Source organism: Protopterus annectens, chromosome 11.part0 (assembly GCF_019279795.1).
Source record: "Protopterus annectens isolate FY-2018-M chromosome 11.part0, PAN1.0, whole genome shotgun sequence".
NCBI classification, from domain to species: domain Eukaryota; kingdom Metazoa; phylum Chordata; order Ceratodontiformes; family Protopteridae; genus Protopterus; species Protopterus annectens.
This window is the reverse complement of record NC_056745.1, coordinates 137,887,611-137,905,913: the sequence shown is the minus strand read 5'-3', so window position 1 is coordinate 137,905,913 and position 18,303 is coordinate 137,887,611. Positions and strand designations below refer to the sequence as shown.

Here is an 18,303-nt window from a genome sequence, read left to right as displayed (position 1 = left end):
TGAATAAATAATAAAACGGCCAATCAGTCCTGGATAAGGAGTCTCTTCAGAGCAAAAACCAAGTAGACTTGAAAATACAGATGAGACTCGCCACAGCAGAAGTATAAAAAAATCCTTTAATCACTGCAGTAAAAGTAAACGCTTTCACTTCCAAATGACGCTTCTTCAGACTATAACAGCTACAAAAAAGCACATCCATTTAAACAGCACTGTCTATACAATCCATTGAACCCCTTTATCAATTAACTAAACTAATCAAGCATTTAAAGACGTACATACATAAATGCTAATGAATAAAATAAGAATTCATCTGTCATTCATATACATTTGAGCAATAATGTACTACTGTATGGGTCTTAATAAAATAATAAAACCAATACACAAAACATGATCACAACATTAATATAAAGTCAAAAGAAAAAACATTCAAAATCAGTGTAAATAGGGGCGTGCTGCTAATAAAGGCTTCAGAGTCACCTTCTTATTTAATCCATGCCCCCTGTGACTCTGAAGTTTTAGGATCCATCTATTTTCACTCTCTTCTGTATGGTTCCTAATATCACCTAGTCTATCTGTTTTGCTTATTAACTCTAACACACTGAATTTAAACTTATATAATGTCCCTACATCTAAAATATGCCTAGCCAATGCATTGCGGTCATCCTCTCTATTAATAGCATAAATATGCTCCCTAACACGTTCGCGGAGACTTCTGTTAGTTTTCCTATGTAAAAGGACTGACATGTCTGACAAACTGCAAGATAGACTAAGTCCCTAGATTTGCAATCAGCATAGAGCTTAAATTTATATTCATATCCTGTGTCAGGATGCTTAAAGTAATTATTACCAGACATATATGAACATTGATTGCAACCTCTGCAAGGAAACGTACCTTGTCTAATAGATAGAACAGGCACTTTTTTATTATTGTCTTCATAGCACAATAGCCTCTTTAGTGACTTGGTATTCCTATATGAAAAACTAGGTTTTGGACCTACTAGCTCTGCAATCCTATCATCAGTAGTTAAAATATCCCAATTTTTACTGATAATATTTGTGACCTTAGAATTCTTATTAGAATAAGGAATTACCATCATATTTCAAAGGGAAAGGTGGTTCACACAGCCTACCTTGACCTCGCCAAAGCTTTTCGACACCATTCCCCACTCAGGTATTACAGAAAAACTCACCAGCCTGAACATAAACCCCTATGTCACGAGATGGGTTACCAACTGGCTTACAGACAGAACTCACACGGTAAGAATAGCAGGCTCCAGGTCCGACTCTAAACCAGTCACAAGTGGTGTCCCACAAGGCTCGGTCCTGGGACCCCTACTGTTCGGCATATACTTCTCAGAAGTACAGGCAAACACAGGAGGACTATGGCTAACCAAGTTCACCAATGACTGCAAACTGGGAACCATAACTGACTCTCCGGCTGACACAGACATCCTCCAAAGGGGCCTTACTGAGACGGACACCTGGTGTCAAAGTCATGGCCTCAAGCTAAATGCCAAAAAATGCTTAGTCATCCCGTTTGGGAAAAACAAAACACCCACAAATTACCACATAGGTGGCAGCCCCCTTAATACAGAAGAGGTAATAAGAGATCTGGGGACCCAGGTAGATAGTAATCTCTCCTTTGACAATCATATTGCCAAAGTAGTTAGGAAATCCTTCTAGGTGGCCCATCTAATTACTAAAGGGTTCACATCTAGAAATAAAGAGGTTATAGTGCCCCTCTACTCGTCACTCATTAGACCCACCATAGAGTACAATGCCCCATTTGGGATGTACCTCACAAGACACTTCCAACAGCTGGAAAGACCACAAAAGTACCTCACCAAGAGGATTACTGGTCTCAAACATATGTCCTATGCAGCCCCGACTGAAAAAATTCCGGCTGTACTAAGTGGCATATCACTTACTCAGAGGTGATCTCTGCCTGACTTACAAACCAATGTCCAACTCAGAATTAATGAACATGCTCCACCTAAAGAAATCCAAGTCACTGCAAGCCACATGCTCTAGTGAGCTAAACCTCACCACAACAATAAATAGAACATGCTGGAGGGATAGATTCCTGTCACAGAGACTCCCCATGCTTTGGAACAAAATTCCAAATTACATCAGGCAGAGCCCCTCACTAACACTCTTCAAGAGAAACCTTGATAAGTGGATGGGTAACAGAAAATACACCCCTGGGATCACTTCATTGGCTCTGCTTGACAGAGGATCAGTTAATTAATCAATGGGGCGGTGAAAGCCGACACACTCTGGCTAGGCTTATAAATGCCCTCGGGCAGATAGCCTAGTACCTACCTATGACCCTATGGACCTATATTCAATCATCCTTTCACAGCAGAAACAGAATGGACTGAATTGTGACCACCCGAAACCTTGAATATTTCACAAACTGATTTAGTTTGCTGAGATCCAGTCTTGTCTTTTTTAGTACTAAGAAGAAACTTGAATAGGTCCTGGATCCTCTCTAGTCGGGGGGGGGGGACCTTCTGGGTGAATCTCTTTTAGCAGCTTTACTATATCTAATGCTGCTACTTCCCTCTGATTGGGTGGAACATCAGGGATTCTCTTCATCCTTGTAGGGGGGAATTTGGGAAAATGGTATGATATAACTTCTGGATATAATTCTCTGCACCCAGGAATCATTTTCTATGGATAGCCAGGCTTTTTGTTGTAAAGACAAATGCCCTCTGACTGCCTCCAGAGGGTAAAAGTTGGGCCTCCTTTCAGGAGCACTGGGAGGGCTTGTCTGAGAAGGAATCCCCAAAGACCTGGTTCTGCCAGCCAAATCTGCTGTGAGGGCAGAGTCTTCCATTTGAGTTCCCCCTTCTGCTACTGCGAGAACTAAGTCCATGAAAGTCTTGAAAAGGACCCTGGGATTTACAAAACTACACTTGCTTACATCCACACTTATTTCTAAAGAAAGATCTTTGAGGGGTAGAAAAACGTATGCCCACGGCAGACATGGATTTTCCCTCTCGCTCACATCAGCAGAGCATGTTCTTTACCTTGGAGCCAAATAAGGAAGGTCCATCACAGTAGTGTTGATGAATGAAGACTTAAAGGGCTTCACAAAATCACATAGTTGCATCCAGGCATGTCTCCTATGCCTGAACCTGCCACCTGTGACGTGCCTTCTGCTGCATGAGAGATCAGCCTCATGGACACATTAGAAATTGACTGAAGGGTGGCCAGTTGCAAGGAGACTCTATTTTAATCATTGGCAGACATGTAACCAGAAAGAGATTTTGAAAGTTCTTTACTCAAATCTCTTTGCAATCTTGTAAAATGTATTGGGTAATTCAGTGACTGGAGGGCAAAGGTCACTGAAGTGTACATGAGCTTAGAAAATTTGTCCAATGCCTGATCTCCTTGTTAGGTTGATGAACAAAAGAACTCTGTTCTGCAAGCTCTTTTTTGATGGCTGCTGTCACAACCATGGCATCAGCCAGGACCCCATTGCTCCAGTGAGCCCTATCCTTGTGAGCAGCTAAAATTTTGTCAGGATGTTTAGGGATCGGTTCCACAGTACCTGGATCCTTCCATGACCAGTGAGAAATTAAATCTGTGACTTTGTCAGGGGAGTCACCCAAGAAGTATCTGGATCAGACCCAAAAGCCACCAGGAACACAGATTCCTCCTCGGAAGGGGTTTTCAGAAGATCAGCCACCTTTCTGTTTGAAAGTTCTAAAATGTCTTTTGGTGGAGATCTGGGGATCCCTCCTCTTCACTGAAATCAGTGTCTTCAGTAAGATATTCCTTATGGAAATCTAGGTGTCTCTTTTCACACATTCTCTTCTGAGGGACCTCCTCAGTTGGATGGTCTGGGTAACTATCAGAAGAGATGAGGATATCCTGAGGGACAGACTGGAGACTTGAACAAGCTGGCTGTCCCAGTGGAATAGATGAAGGAGGCTCACAGCAGAGAACCAAATGAGGGATAGTTGTTTGATCCACAGAGGGCAGAAATGTCCTATATCTAGATAAAGAGAAGGCCCTCTCCACAACCTGAAAAGCAGACTGCCTGGGAGAAACCAGAGTCAACTGCAAAGAAGCAGATAATTCAAACCATCGGCTTCTGCAACCCCACAAGTACTCCACTCGAGGAAGGAGTTGGACCTGAGCTGCCCAGCACCAAAGCCTCAAGAGGCAGAGACAGCTCTGATAATTTCAGAGTTGAACCTAGCCCCTTGGATCTGGTATCAGTGGTTTGGCTCCAAGAGTTCTCCAGCTCCAAAGGGCTCAGGCCTGGTTGACTCATGGAAGTTACTGGAGTCAAAGAACAGACTGTCTTCGGATCCGATAAGGGCACCTCAGGGGTATCAGATACAAGGGCTCTGAAACAGTGGATCAGACTGGAGAAGGACAGGCCAAGGGAGAAGTAGACAAAGGTTGGCTCACAGATCCGATGGAAGTTGGAGCCACAAGAATGCCCATCTGGATCTGAGCTCTGAGAAATTTGCTCAATATCCTATCCATGTTAGCCTCCGATAAATTTCTAGAAGATCTGAGTAATGATGTGGAGGATGGCAATCTTGAATGTCTGTGGGGAGGATCCTTCTAAGAAAGGTAGTGGGAGCTGAGGTGACTGGATCCGGTAAGACAGAAGGTATTTGGATTCGGGGTGATGTAGATTTAGAAGCAGTCAGATCTGAGGTGGTCAGATCTGATTTTTTTAGGCATCTTAGCTGGCGCCTCTGAAGAAGGAGCCGAAGAGGATGTGCGATCTGGTGACTTCTTGCGAGAGACATTATCTTTGGGAGCCAAGTCTGGCTTCCCCTTGTCCAATTTTTATAGGGGGTTTGAATCCCAGCTATGGAAGCAGAAAACATAAAAGTAGAAGGGAGAAGGCCCTTCAACACCACCTTGTTTCTCCTGTCACTGAGAGCTCTGGAATTGAATCAAGAGCAAATAGAGCAATCTGCCTTTAAATGAGCAGGTCCAAACAATATATGCATTCCCTGTGAGCACCTGAGTTCAGGATTTTATGCCCACAGGTGATGCATTTTTTAAATCCAGTAGGCTTGTCATCCATTCTGGCCTAAGCTACGTCCACAAAGAATTACCAAAAAATAGAACTAACTTGTCACTTGTCTAGTCAGGATAAAGTAGACAAGTTTTTGTGGGTTCTATTCAAGCAGCTTTATTATGTACAAATACATCAGGATTGAGGCTTAATAACTTTAACTTAGATGAACTTATAAACAAACTAGCTATTACACTCATACATGCTCACTCTCTCGCTGCACGCACAAAATGGCACTGAAGCTAGCACGTGCTAGCTATTTATATGCATGTGCCGACCTTGAAACACTTCTTACAGGTACAACATACACACGCTATTCTACATACTCCCTCTATGAGAAATGTCATGCAATGTTGATGACATTAACTGACATGCAATCAATACAAATAATTCTTTGTCATGCAATTATACAGAATAAATACATAAACAATTACATCTAGGTTGCTATGTACTTCACACTTGGTCTGGAGATACAACCAAATTGTGTGACATAGAATTTAGAATCCGGTCTAGCAAATGGGACTGCGTCTGCTGAATGTTCAACTTTAGGGACATCAGGAACATCATCAGGAATGGAAGTAGAAGTTAAGACATGTTCTGCAACAGGACCATTGTCCGAAGTTCTCTGAGATCTAGAGTCTGTATCACAGGAGCAATGCTGCTCTATCAATTCTGGTACAGGAAGAAGATATGTGCGATTTCTCCTGTACTCCACACCCTCAGAGTCTACGAAGTAGGACCTTGGCTTGGTACAAATACTTGTTACTTGACCAATCCAGTCGAAACCTTTTGCTGTTTGTATCCTCACTGTCTCTCCTTTCAAGGTATGAAAAAATCTGCTCGATTTATCATAACTGGACTTCTGGAAAAATCGCTTTTTGAATAACTGGGCTCTAACTGTCCTGTTGTTCTTAGCTTTAGGCGTCAACAAACTGGAACCAACAGGCAGTGTTGTTCTGGTTTGCTTAGACAGACGTCATTGAGCGGGTGAGCCAAGTATATCGTCATAGGGTATGTTTCTGTGATTAAGTAAATTCAAAAAGACATTGGTATTATTACGCTTTGACCTGTCAAGTAATTGCTTTCCACTCTGTACTGCACATTCAGCTAGTCTATTTAACTGTGGATATTCTGGACTACTAGTAACATGTACAAAGTCCCATTCTTTTGCAAATTTCTGAAACAACTGACTAGTAAATTGAGTACTACTGTCAGAAATAACTGTGTGGACTACCATGGACTGAGAAATGATGTTTCAACTTGGTGATAACAGGAGTGGATGTTAGATTAGGCAGTAAATTAATCTCAAACCAGTTTGAATAAGAGTCTACCAACACTAAGTAAAGCTGATTGTTTTACTCGAATATATCAGTAGCTACTGTTGACCAAGGTAGTTCAGGAACTTGCTTTGACTTATCATGCTTTGACCTCTCAAGTAATTGATTTGCACTCTGTACTGCACATTCAGCTAATCCATTTGACTGTGGATATTCTGGACTACTAGTAATACGTACAAAGTCTCATTCTTTTGAAAGTTTCTGAAACAACTGACTAGTAAATTGAGTATCATTGTCAGAAATAACGGTGTGGACTACCATGGACTGAGAAATGATGTTTCAACTTGGTGATAACAGCAGTGAATGTTAGATAAGGTAGTAAATTAATCTCAAACCAGTCTAAATAAGAGTCTACCAACACTAAGTAAAGCTGATTGTTCTACTTGAATGTATCAGCAGCTACTGTTTACCAAGGTAGTTCAGGAACTTGACTTAGCTGAAGTGGTTCTTTTCACAAATGCGGTTTAGTACTACTGCATACTGAACAAGAAGAAAGTATTTTATCAATGTCTTTTACTAGAGAAGGCCAAAATACAAGTTCTCTCACCCTTCTTTTCATAGATTCGAAACCTGGGTGACCACAATGCAAAATTTAGATATATTCATGTTGTAAGGAAGCAGAAACTACAATTTTAGGACCTTTGAAAATAATGCCATCTTCCATCAACATTTCATCTCTGTAAGGAAAATAAGCTTGCACTTCAGGTGAAACACTAGATTGCTTTGACGGCCATTCAACATTAATGCAGTGATTGAGATTTTGCAAAATTGGATCAGTCTTTGTATGATCTCTCAGCTTATCAAGTCTTGTGGTAGAACAATTACACACTTCCATGACATCAAAGTCAAAATTCTCTGCAGGAAGCTGTTGTAATTCTGAGTGATGTGGATAAGGTATCAGCCAGATAAAGAGGTTTGTCTTTTGGATAGACCATTTTGAAGTTGTACTTTTGTAATTTGAGCATCATTCTTTGTAATCTCGCAGGAGCTGAATGCATAGGCTTCTTTAAAATAGTAACTAGAGGTTGGTGATCAGTTTCAATCTGAATAGGTCAGCCATAGATATAATCATTAAATTCTGAACATGCATATACTATTGCCAAAAGTTATTTCTCACTTTGAGCATATTGCATTTCAGTTTGGATAAGAGTTCTACATGCATAGGCTACTGGTCTGCCTTTTATAACTGTGCCAGGACCAACTTTTGAAGCATCACAGGAAACAGTTACTGGTTTATTGACATCGTAGTATCTTAATGTAGGTGGGGGTGGCAATTTTCTACTTAAGGTTTTCATGATTTCTGGTGCTGTTCCAACCAAGACCATGAATATTTTTGCATGTTGGCTCTCTCAAAGGTGCTGCCAACTCACTGAAGTCTGGTATAAACTTCCCTAAATAACTGACCATACCAACGAAACATACAGCCTGAGCATTGTCTGGTGCTGGCATCTCAAGAATGCCTGCTTGCTTGGAAGGGTCTGGTCTCAAGCCAGCGCTAGTAAATAAAAGATCTACATATGTAACTTCTGGTAGTCTGAATTTGCACTTCAGAGGATTGAGTTTTAAGTTCACTTCACGTGCTCTCTCTAGAACTTTCTTAAGGTTTCTGTCATGCTCTGCTTCATCATTAGCTCCAAACTATAAATCATCTACTGTTATGGCACAAGGATAACCTGAAAAAATTTGCTCCATTGCACAATGGAAGACTTCACTTGCAGAATTTATTCCAAATGGCATCCTGAGGAATCTATACCTGCCAAAGGGGGTACTGAAAGTAGTCAGTAATGAGGATTTGCAATCAAGCATCACTTGCCAAAATGAACTTTTTGCGTCTAAGACAGAAAAAAACAGTGGCATTTGGTATTAGGGCTGTGACTTCCTCGACTGTACGCATTGGATGATGTAGTCTCTTTAATGCTTTGTTCAAATCTCTTGGATCAATACATATTCTGATTTTGTCTGAGCCTTTTTTGTGGACTGCTACCATGGACGACACCCATTCAGTTGGTTCTGTAATGGGACAAATTACACCTTGCTGCACCATTTTATCCAACTGAGCTTTAACTTTGTCCTACATAGCTATCGGAACTTTTATTGCTGGTCTGACTAGTGGACTGACCTCTGGGTCTAACTTCATGGAATACACAACTGGAAGTTTGCCCAACTTATTATCGAAAACATCAGCATACATTGCAAAAATAGCTTCAGTAAAATTGGAACTGAGATATGTGCTCATATGATGAACTTCTTTAGCAAAAGAAAGCAAATTCATTCTCAAACTGTCTCTGAGATCCAATAATGACTGCACAGGTCTTCGGACTACATGGGAATAACAAGCTGTAACAGTTGCTAGCCAAATAACATGAAAGAACAACTGAGTCTTCGGTTTGAATTTCTTCACATCTATGAGCAACAAGTTTCACACAACTAACCACATTGAGTTGTTCACCAGTTCTCACCTTAGCAAATGTGTCTGCTGACATAACATTCCACTTTGAGCCAGTGTCCACTTTAAGCTCGGTGGATTTACCATTGATCTGGACAGTACAAAACACTTCATTCTTTGCCAACAACTTTACTGCATCAACCTTTTTACCAAACACTGATACACCATCTACGTAGAAAGTAGAATTGCAGCTCTCTATGTGATCAACTTGCTTTTACGAGTGACTCTTCTTTATAACTGTAGAACAAACAAACAAACTGGGCGAAAGAAACGAACAATCCAAAACAGAACAGGAGCCCAACAGTAGCCAGCAGAAAAAGATGTTAATCCCAAAAAGCACTTTCTTTTTAACGTAAAGTCAATTTAATAAAAATGTTTTCAGGTTTTCGTCACTTTAAGTAAAGTAACTTCTTCAGACACACAGACAAACAGCAGTTACACAGTTTCTACAGCATTTAAACTATGTAGCATGAAATCATGTGACTAATAGCAGCAGTGAATTAAAAAAGCAGAAGTACAATAATTCAAACACTATTAAAATAAATCATAAAACTTACATACTACTTCAAATAAAAAATGTGTATGCAATCAATATACAATATGCAAGAGTTGTATTAATGTTATTACTAAAAAGTTGAAACCAAAAATACACTATCGTGTAAGGTTTCTTAATTTAAGCAAACATGAAATATTGCAATTCTCATTCAAACCAGGCAAGCAGAAAGCATTAAGTGCTAACTGCCATTCTAATTCTCGTACCTCTAGTAACACTGGATATGGGCCACCTCTAATGTCAGGAAGTACCTGATCAATAGCTTGGAACGTAAAACTGTCCACCATTTAATGAAACATGTTTTGCTAAAGCATTTTCTGTTTTATTTTTGCTAATCGCATAAGAGTGTTCGTAAATTCTCTCACAAAGCTTCCTGTCCGTTTTCTCTATATAGAAAGCCGGACATAAAATACAGGAAGCTAAGTAAACAACACTCTTGGACTCACAATTCAACTTATGATTGATGTAAAATTTACATGTATTCAATACTCTAAAGGAATTACCTGTTTTTATACATTTACACATCCTACATGCTCCACACATAAAGTTTCCAGTAAGTCTAGAAGTAGGTTTAATGCTTTTAATTTCAAAAAAACTTTTTAAATTAATGCCTCTTCTATAAACAATACTGGGTGACTGGCCAATTCTATCAACTAAGGAAGAGTCCTTATAAAGGAAACTCCAGTTTTTATGAAGAATTAGTCTAAGTTGGTCACTGTCTTTACTAAAAGTGATTATAAAAGTATTGTGTAAAGAGGTCTCCCTAGTTTGCCAAGTCATTGAATGTTCTATAAAGGTAACCAAGTCACTGTTTAGTGACTGTGTAGTTCGAATAGCAACCTGGCTAGAAGGTGACTCTACCAGGTTAACATCAATGACAACAGAAGGTGAGGTCAAAAGGGGTTGAACTATACCTCTACTCCATTTGTTTACAATTTCTTCAGTTAAATCATTTATTAAACTAACAGGGTAGCCTCTATTGCAAAACATGTCTCTTAAGAGTTGACATTCAAAGTTGAAGTCATCTTCATTAGTACACATCCTTGCGGCTCTAATGAGTTGACCTTTCACTATTGAACGTTTTTGCCTGTAAGGGTGTGCACTAGAAAAATGTAAATAGGAGTTGCAATATGTAGGTTTTCTATAAATTTTAGAAACATATTTCCTATTTACTATATCTTTTTTTAGATTCATGTCCAAATAGTCAATACTAGTAGTGTGAAAAGTGTTAAGTAAATTTAAAAAATGATGTAGTAGAATTAAAGTAATCTATCATTTGTTTAGCTTGTGACTCATTTCCTTTAAAAATTATAAAGATGTTGTCTAAAAATCTGATATAAAAAGTAAAGGAAGTGTAAATTTCAGAGTTGTTGAATAGAAAATATTCTTTCCATTGAGCCATAAACATGTTCACCACACTCGCTCCACAAGGGGAGCCCATAGCAACTCCATGTTTTTGTAAATAAATCTTGTCATTAAAAATGAAAAAATATTGGAAAGTATAATGTCAATTAACTCAGTTGCCAGGTCAATATCCCTTTATGGAGCTTTTTTGTTTTTCATATAAACTTCTACCCACTCAACCGCTTTCAAATGTGGAATAGAAGTATATAAGTCGACTACATCGATGGTGAGAAAGTTGTCTTCTTGATTAATAATACTACACGTAAGACTGTCCTTAATCATCTCATCTTTTAAGTCACCAAACCAACACAGTTTAGCTTTGTTCCTCAAGTCAGTTATATAAGCTGCAAAAGTTTCCCCTGGTTTTTGATCTCTTGTGTAAAACAAACGTCTCTCTAATGTAATATTTGTCTGGGGGTTACACATTTCCCTGAACTTGCACTTCAAATGCTCGGGGTCTTCCCTTGATTCAGCCTGTACAAAAATAAACTGCTGGTACATACACAAATGAATGTTCTCTTTCAATGGCCTCTGACCCAGCTAGGTTTAGCAAAATGAATGCCCTGGTGCATGCATCTTTGTCAGAATAAGCTGCTTGTATAAAAATATACTTTTGTTCAAATATTCTCCAGTTCTCTGCAATATTCTGATCAAACACCAACAGTGAGGGTTTTTGAAATCTATCTGCCATATTAACACATACAATGAAGGCTTTTGCAAGTATGCACAAACATACACACATATACATACGCCAAAATTTTATGCCAGTATTTGTAACCATGCTCAATAGCATAACAAGCTTCTGAATAACTGAACATTGCGAAATAAGTCTCTCAGTCACTGTAATACTCTTGAAATCACTGTACCGTAAGAAATCACCTCTTAGTGTAAGAAACATTTCAAATAACTGCACTGTGTGAAAAACTGGGCAGAAGAAGCTCAGAGTAAGAAACATTTCAAAGTAATTGCACTTTGTGAATAAACAGTACACAGCATACTGAAACGTCCTCAAAATGGCTGTACTTTGCTAAATAACTCTTTACAGTGCAAGAAACACTCTGTAATGTGGCACTTTGCGAATAGACACACCCAGCACAAGAAACTTTTTGAAATGGCTGTATTTTGACTGTACTTTACAAAATAGTTGCACTTTGCACAGAAATAAACTCTTCGGAATAAATGCACAGTAATAAGCAAACACTGCAAGCACTTCTACACACTTTGAGATATTTTGAATAACTCTAGTTATGCCCTGAATGCAATACAAAGTAGTAGTTATGCCAAAACACAGTACTTTGCCAAAAAACATGCAGTCACATTGCTTTATTTATGCTTAATGTGCCCTTTATTATATTCATTTCTGCTCTTTAATCTTTTTTCATGCCCATTATACCTTTCTTGTGCTCGTCTTACTCTAAACATGCACGTTTTGCAATTCCGAGGTAATTCTGAACCTCTTATGTGCTTTTCTGATAATCATTTTATCAAATATCTCAATTTTAAACATTTTGTTTAATAAACCTTTTGTATCTCCTGCTTGTTTAATAATGCAGTTTGTGCCCTTGTAATGCTCTGTTTTATCTTTTTTATAAAATAAATTGTTCTTGCAAGTTTTCATTACATTTAGTTTGTTTTTGTCCCTTTTTCGTGCTCCTTTCTCTTAGTTTACCTTCACTGTTAACTCTGCATCTCATAGCTCTGAAAAGCAGTCTCTGGAATTCTGGTTCTGACAACATGTCGCTCGTCTAGTTAGGATAAAATAGACGAGTCTTTGTGGGCTCTGTTCAAGCAGCTTTATTATGTACAAACACATCAGGATTGAGGCTTAATAGCTTTAATTTAGATAAACTTATAAACAAACTAGCTATTACACTCATACATGCACACTCTGGTTGCACTCACAAAATGGCACTGAGGCTAGCACGTGCTGGCTATTTATATGCACGTGCTGACCTTGAAATGCTACTTAAAGGTACAACATACACACTCTTCTACATAACTTAATTTTTTTTTTAAGGAAGAAAGCAGGAAAAGGAGAACAATTACCAACAATGGTAGTATAAGGAGTACTCCAACAAGTAAGGAAGAAACTGAATAAGAACGTACCAACAATGGTACTACAGAGAAGTACCAAGGAAAGCAGGAGAAACTAAATAGACGAAAACAGTTAGAGAAAATTAGCAAGGAAGCAAGGGAGGTAGCAGAAAGTGAAATTAAAGTAAGGGTTAAGATTTTTAATGTAAACTCATGATTATATCAGAAAAATAACTTTAATAAAGCTTTAGAGTGACTGAAGCTAAATGGTGGCAAACGAGATCTGGGGTGTGTTAGGTTGGTGGAGCATTGTGGATAAAGGGAGAAGCTCATGAGTTTTGGATCCGAGGAACTGGTACGAGTCCCCATCAGTTGAGGAATGAATGAAAAGGACAACATCAAATTATAAATTCTCATTGTGGGCTTATGTAACAGCTATAGGGAATAATGTAACAAATACAGTGCTCTGTGAGTACTGGACCTATAAACAGTTAAGCCCTCAGCTTCTGTTGTAAGTTACAAAACAGATTCTGAACTTGTGCGACATTCTCACTTGATCCTTCCAGTGCTAGATAAACTTGTATCTAGTTTCACCTTCTCAAGCTACAGAAGTGCTCCCCCTGACAGGCTGCATGTTATGACTGCTGCTTCTGTTGTCTCTCGCATACTCCGATGCATTTTTGATTAGCAGCAAATATTAGCATTTCTTTAAAAACTTAATTTCTTCATTTTTCTACTACTGAATCTCAACATTTATTCAAAATTTGTACATCTTTTTACTTCCAATCACTCCTCTATGCATGTAATCATTTCAAGTGCCATGTGTATGCTTTAGTATTTTCCTTCAAGCCCTGCCAAATCATTATACAGTATGTTTAAGGTTCTTTGATCCTTCTTTTGTTTCTGTTGTTGCAAATCACAAACATAGCCTTGTTGGAATAGATCTTACAATGACTAATACTGAATTTGCTGGAGAGTTTCAGTTCTTGTTACTGCTACACTTTATATCCTTCAGCGGGTCTATATTAGAAGCTCAAAGGTGTACTTACCCGAATACGTAAACGCTGACACATCTTCTTCAAACCATGAAAACATTGATTGTCCTGAAGCGCGAAATCCAAAACATCGAATCGTCATGGTTGGCCCTTCTGCGGTATAGCTCCGTAAGGTAAGTGTGCGATAGTTACAGACCTTAGGGTTAGGGTGCGGGTTAAGGTAAGTGCAAAGATGGTAATGTATGTAAGATTTAGTGTAGGGTTAGAAGTAGGGTTTTCTTAAGTGTATGTGTGTGTGGATTATTTAGTTTGTTTGGGTATAGCTTCTTAAGGTAAGTGTGCGATAGTTATGGACCTTAGGGTTAGGGTGCAGGTTAAGGTAAGTGCATACATGGTGGTATATGCAAGATTTAGTGTAGGGTTAGAAGTAGGGTTTAGTTTAGGGTTAGAAGTACGGTTTTGGTTAGTGTATGTATGTGGTTTATTTAGTTTGTTTGGGTAGGTAGTATGTAGCGGGCAGTGGTGTGGGACAACTATGATGGTTCGAGTTTTTGAATTTCGCAGTTTAGGGCGTTCGGTGTATTTGCAGTTTGCAGAATATGTGTCGGTGTTTTAGTATTCGGTGACTAGGGCTTTCTCGCTTTTAATATAGACCCTCATTCAGCAGCCTCACCCCTGTATGTCCCTTTCAATCCTGCAATTTGGTCTCGCTATTCCTATGCATCTTATACATTAACTATTTATTGTGATACTGTCCCCAGCCAAAGCACTACTGTGATTTGCCCTTCCTCATCCAATATTCCACATGCACACTGTATTGCTTTTCTCCCAATTAACATTTCTACACATTTTAGCTACAAAACTACACATGGGATTTTTTTATACCTAGTATTACTCATCATGATAGTGATTAACATTTCTTACAGTAGACAATCAGAGGTACATTTTTTTTTTCTTTTGCAGTAATAAGTTTTATAAGGTAAATGTATACGGGTTTGGAAGCTTTCAGGGGAGAAACTGTTTATACATAGCTGTACCCTGACAAATTCTCTTGGTATGGATTAGCCTGGTGAGTGGCATGAGCAAAACCAGTTACTTAGATAGTGGGTTTTCAGGAGTTTTTTGAATTGACTAAAGGAGGTGGTAGAAGTTATTTGGCTTGGTAGTATGTTCCAGGTTTTGGCAATGGTGTTGGCAAAGAGGGACTTACCAGCTTCGTTTTTATGTTTGATGACAGTTATAAGGTTCTGGTTACTAGATCTTAAGGCTCTAGAGGGAATGTGGGGCTGAATTAGGTGCTGAAGTTATCTCGGGAAGGTAGTAGAGTTTGTGCGCTATAGAGAGTTGATTGAGTAGAAATATATGAGGTAACTCAAGCCAGTTGAGTTGCTTAAGGGATAGACAGTGGTGGGACCCATATGAGGCTTCAGTAGCAAACCTGGCAATCTTGTTGTAGCAAGATTCCATTTTATTTAGATCAGTTATTTCATTTGCTCATATATTTAAGCCAAGTTTATGGGCTAGGAGCCTTCAATAAGCTTGACCTCTGCTGTGCTATGTTGCAATTTTCAGCTACTCATGTATTCATCTAGTTCATTCTTAAAAGGTCAAGGGTCACTAACATATTTTTCACAGACAGAGGGTATTTATTCCAAAGATGAGGGGAGACACTATGTAATGAACAGGTCCAGCTTTTGACAGCTCTTCACAGTGTATTTAAGGCTGTTTGTGTTTGTATGTGTGTTGACCTTCCTTGCAGTACACTTTTTTCAATGTTTCAAATAAGACAAAGGGAACCTTTGTGGTCTGGATTGTAATGTACAAGTCCCCAGTGAAGCTGTTATGCACAGAAGAAGGAAGCCAGCTTATATGAATAGAGTATGAGTATGCATAAACCAGTACTCCTAGAGAAGGAAAGCATGACAGTACAGCCTTGAACAGTATCTTATTACAATATACTATGCTTTACTAAGGCATACTAAATCTTACTAAGCTGTTGCTCCTAGCTGTGCTGTGCTCCACTGTCATGACTAAAATTTATTAATTTGAATAATCAGACATGACAACTGAACTACGGTTACTACCATATTATGGTAATTAGCGAGATTTGCTGCTGTTGCAGCTCCCACTGGCAGGACCACAGCATTGCCACTATGTTGAGGCATGGAAGATTTGGTTGTGGTAGCATGGTTGCCTGCACCATGGAGAACTGCACTGGTGGCACGGCTTTTCCTGCTAAGCAAAGGCATTTTGTTTACTGCAGCACTAATTTCCTGCTTACTTCTCTATAAGTAACAAATCAGCAAAAAATGGGGGATCACTGTGTTGACAAGCACTGCACCACCTGAATGCATGTAGCCACAGTCCCATGGGCTATCCCACTGGGATTAAACTAACTCAGATGATATTGGGTTTGGGAATTATATACAGTTTTTCTGGTGGGGTTAATTTGCATGTGCATCCTGTACATGGAGTAAGTTACACAATGTGGTAAGACTGCATAAAGTATCTCACCCCACTGTGCATATTTGTCAGTGAATGATGTAGGGCTCTGATACGCCATTCTGTGGTATACCAGTTCTATGTGCAATGTTTATGAATACCACCCTGTGTTACAAGTCAATTTTTTAATTTGCTTGTTTGTGTTTGTCTAACTACACCTCTCTCCATCTCTGCCTTTCATGCTCTCTCTCTCTCTTTCTTACACTTATTTCTCTTCCGCTTCCTCTTAGATTGGCCAATATGTTCCAGCACTTGGTAATTCCATTCCACATATAGTTTACTCTCTATTTCTTCCTCACCTTGCAAAGGTTGTTTTACCCTTTGTACAAATAAGTGCAATTTTTCTTTTCTTCACTAATATTTCAACTCTGCATTTTCTATTCATCATTCATGCACTACTTATTTTCAGTTTCACTGCTAGCCTTTCCCTTTTTTTTTTTTTTATCTTTTAGCTGCATTGTGGTCAAAACTGCCAATTTGGCTATTAGCCATTCCCTCTGACAGTCATACTGTAATTATAATAAATTGCAATGACCAGTATTGCCAAATAAAATGGAAGTTTAAGGCTAGTTCCTGTCTCAGCTCTTGGGTTCTAAGGAATCAGACAGGACATCATACATAAACATAAACTTTATAAAGATAAAATGAAAAAGAGCCAACAGAAATCCAGAAACAATAAAACATTAAATAATTAATAACTAAAACTTTCTAATTAATTTACTGGTTCATATCATGAAGTTTTACACTTAGATGTTTCAAAATCAATAAAGCTTCATTTGATTTAGCCATACAGGTCATTGTAGTTTATTGAATTTATTATTTTTTACTGCTGTCTGCATAGTTATTCTATATTCACTCTTTCCATTCTAACATGTAGGTCTTTCTTTCCTTTTTCTCCCCTAACGGGAGAACTAGCAGAAGAATACACATGGTTGGCATAGGTCCTTCTTTGTTCCTACCAGTCTGTCTTTTTCTCATTGTTTTCTGGTCCTTCTCTCAACTGTTCCATCGTCCTTTCTGACTTTCCTTGGTCCAACAGAAACTGCCATCTCCTATGGGTCAGTTCAACATAGCCTTCTCTCTTGCTCTTCAAAAGGCAGATTTGCAAGGAACAGTATGCAAAATGAGTTCCTCATCTTCTCAGCACTAATTTCTAAAACCAGTGAATGTCACCCTTCTCCAATAAAGCTCTGTAGAAAATTCAGGCACAGTCTTTATTTGCTCATTTTCTACCTTGCTCCTATTCTCCTTGTTTCTTCCAGGATCCAGTCTTTTGCCCTGAGCACATGGAACTTACAATGCACATGTCTTGAGGTTATATATGTTCTTTATACATTTCAGTCTTCAAATTACCTGCCCCTAGAGATTAGAGAAAAGCTTCCCGTGTCCCTTCTCCTGACGGCCCTTCATCTCCATGATTGTGTTTTGAAATCTTGATCACAACTGGTGAAATCAGACCTCTTGTCCCTCTGTCTACAAGCTGGCTTCCTTCCTCACATTTTTCTAGTCTTTACTCATGCTTTTGGAATCCTGTTGCATCTCTACTTGGCATTCAAAAGATAAAGTCCACTTTTCTATCTGCAGTGACTTGCTGCAATTTTCATGATAGGCTCTAGGGGGGTCTTTATATAATTTCTACCACAGCCACTGTTTTCCTTTTGATTTTGATGTTTCTTCCTTTTTCCACTAGGCAAAAATAGAGTTGACAGACTAAGCAGTCATCTTTATCAGGGCCAAACCATCTCATCAATAAACTACTACCTCAATAAACTACAGTAGCGACATCTCAGATATATGAATTTTAGGGAAACATGAAGGAGAGTGATACAATTGCAGATATCTCCCTAATACTTTAGGCATCTGTGGAATGCACCACTTTTTTCTAAAATGCAAAACCACTGGGACAGGGACAGACTGGAAGAGGTAAGATCTGTTCTACACACTTTTTCATACACTGCTAAATTCTGAGAAAAGCTAAAATG

The 18,303-nt window shown here is 38.8% G+C and overlaps 1 protein-coding gene across 5 annotated transcripts in view; it reads right to left on the bottom strand.

Moving 5' to 3' along the window:
• LOC122815212 (voltage-dependent L-type calcium channel subunit alpha-1C-like) overlaps window positions 1-18,303 on the bottom strand; it is a 2,602,552-nt gene that overhangs the window by 861,362 nt on the left and 1,722,887 nt on the right. The gene's annotated exons all lie outside the window — the stretch shown is intronic.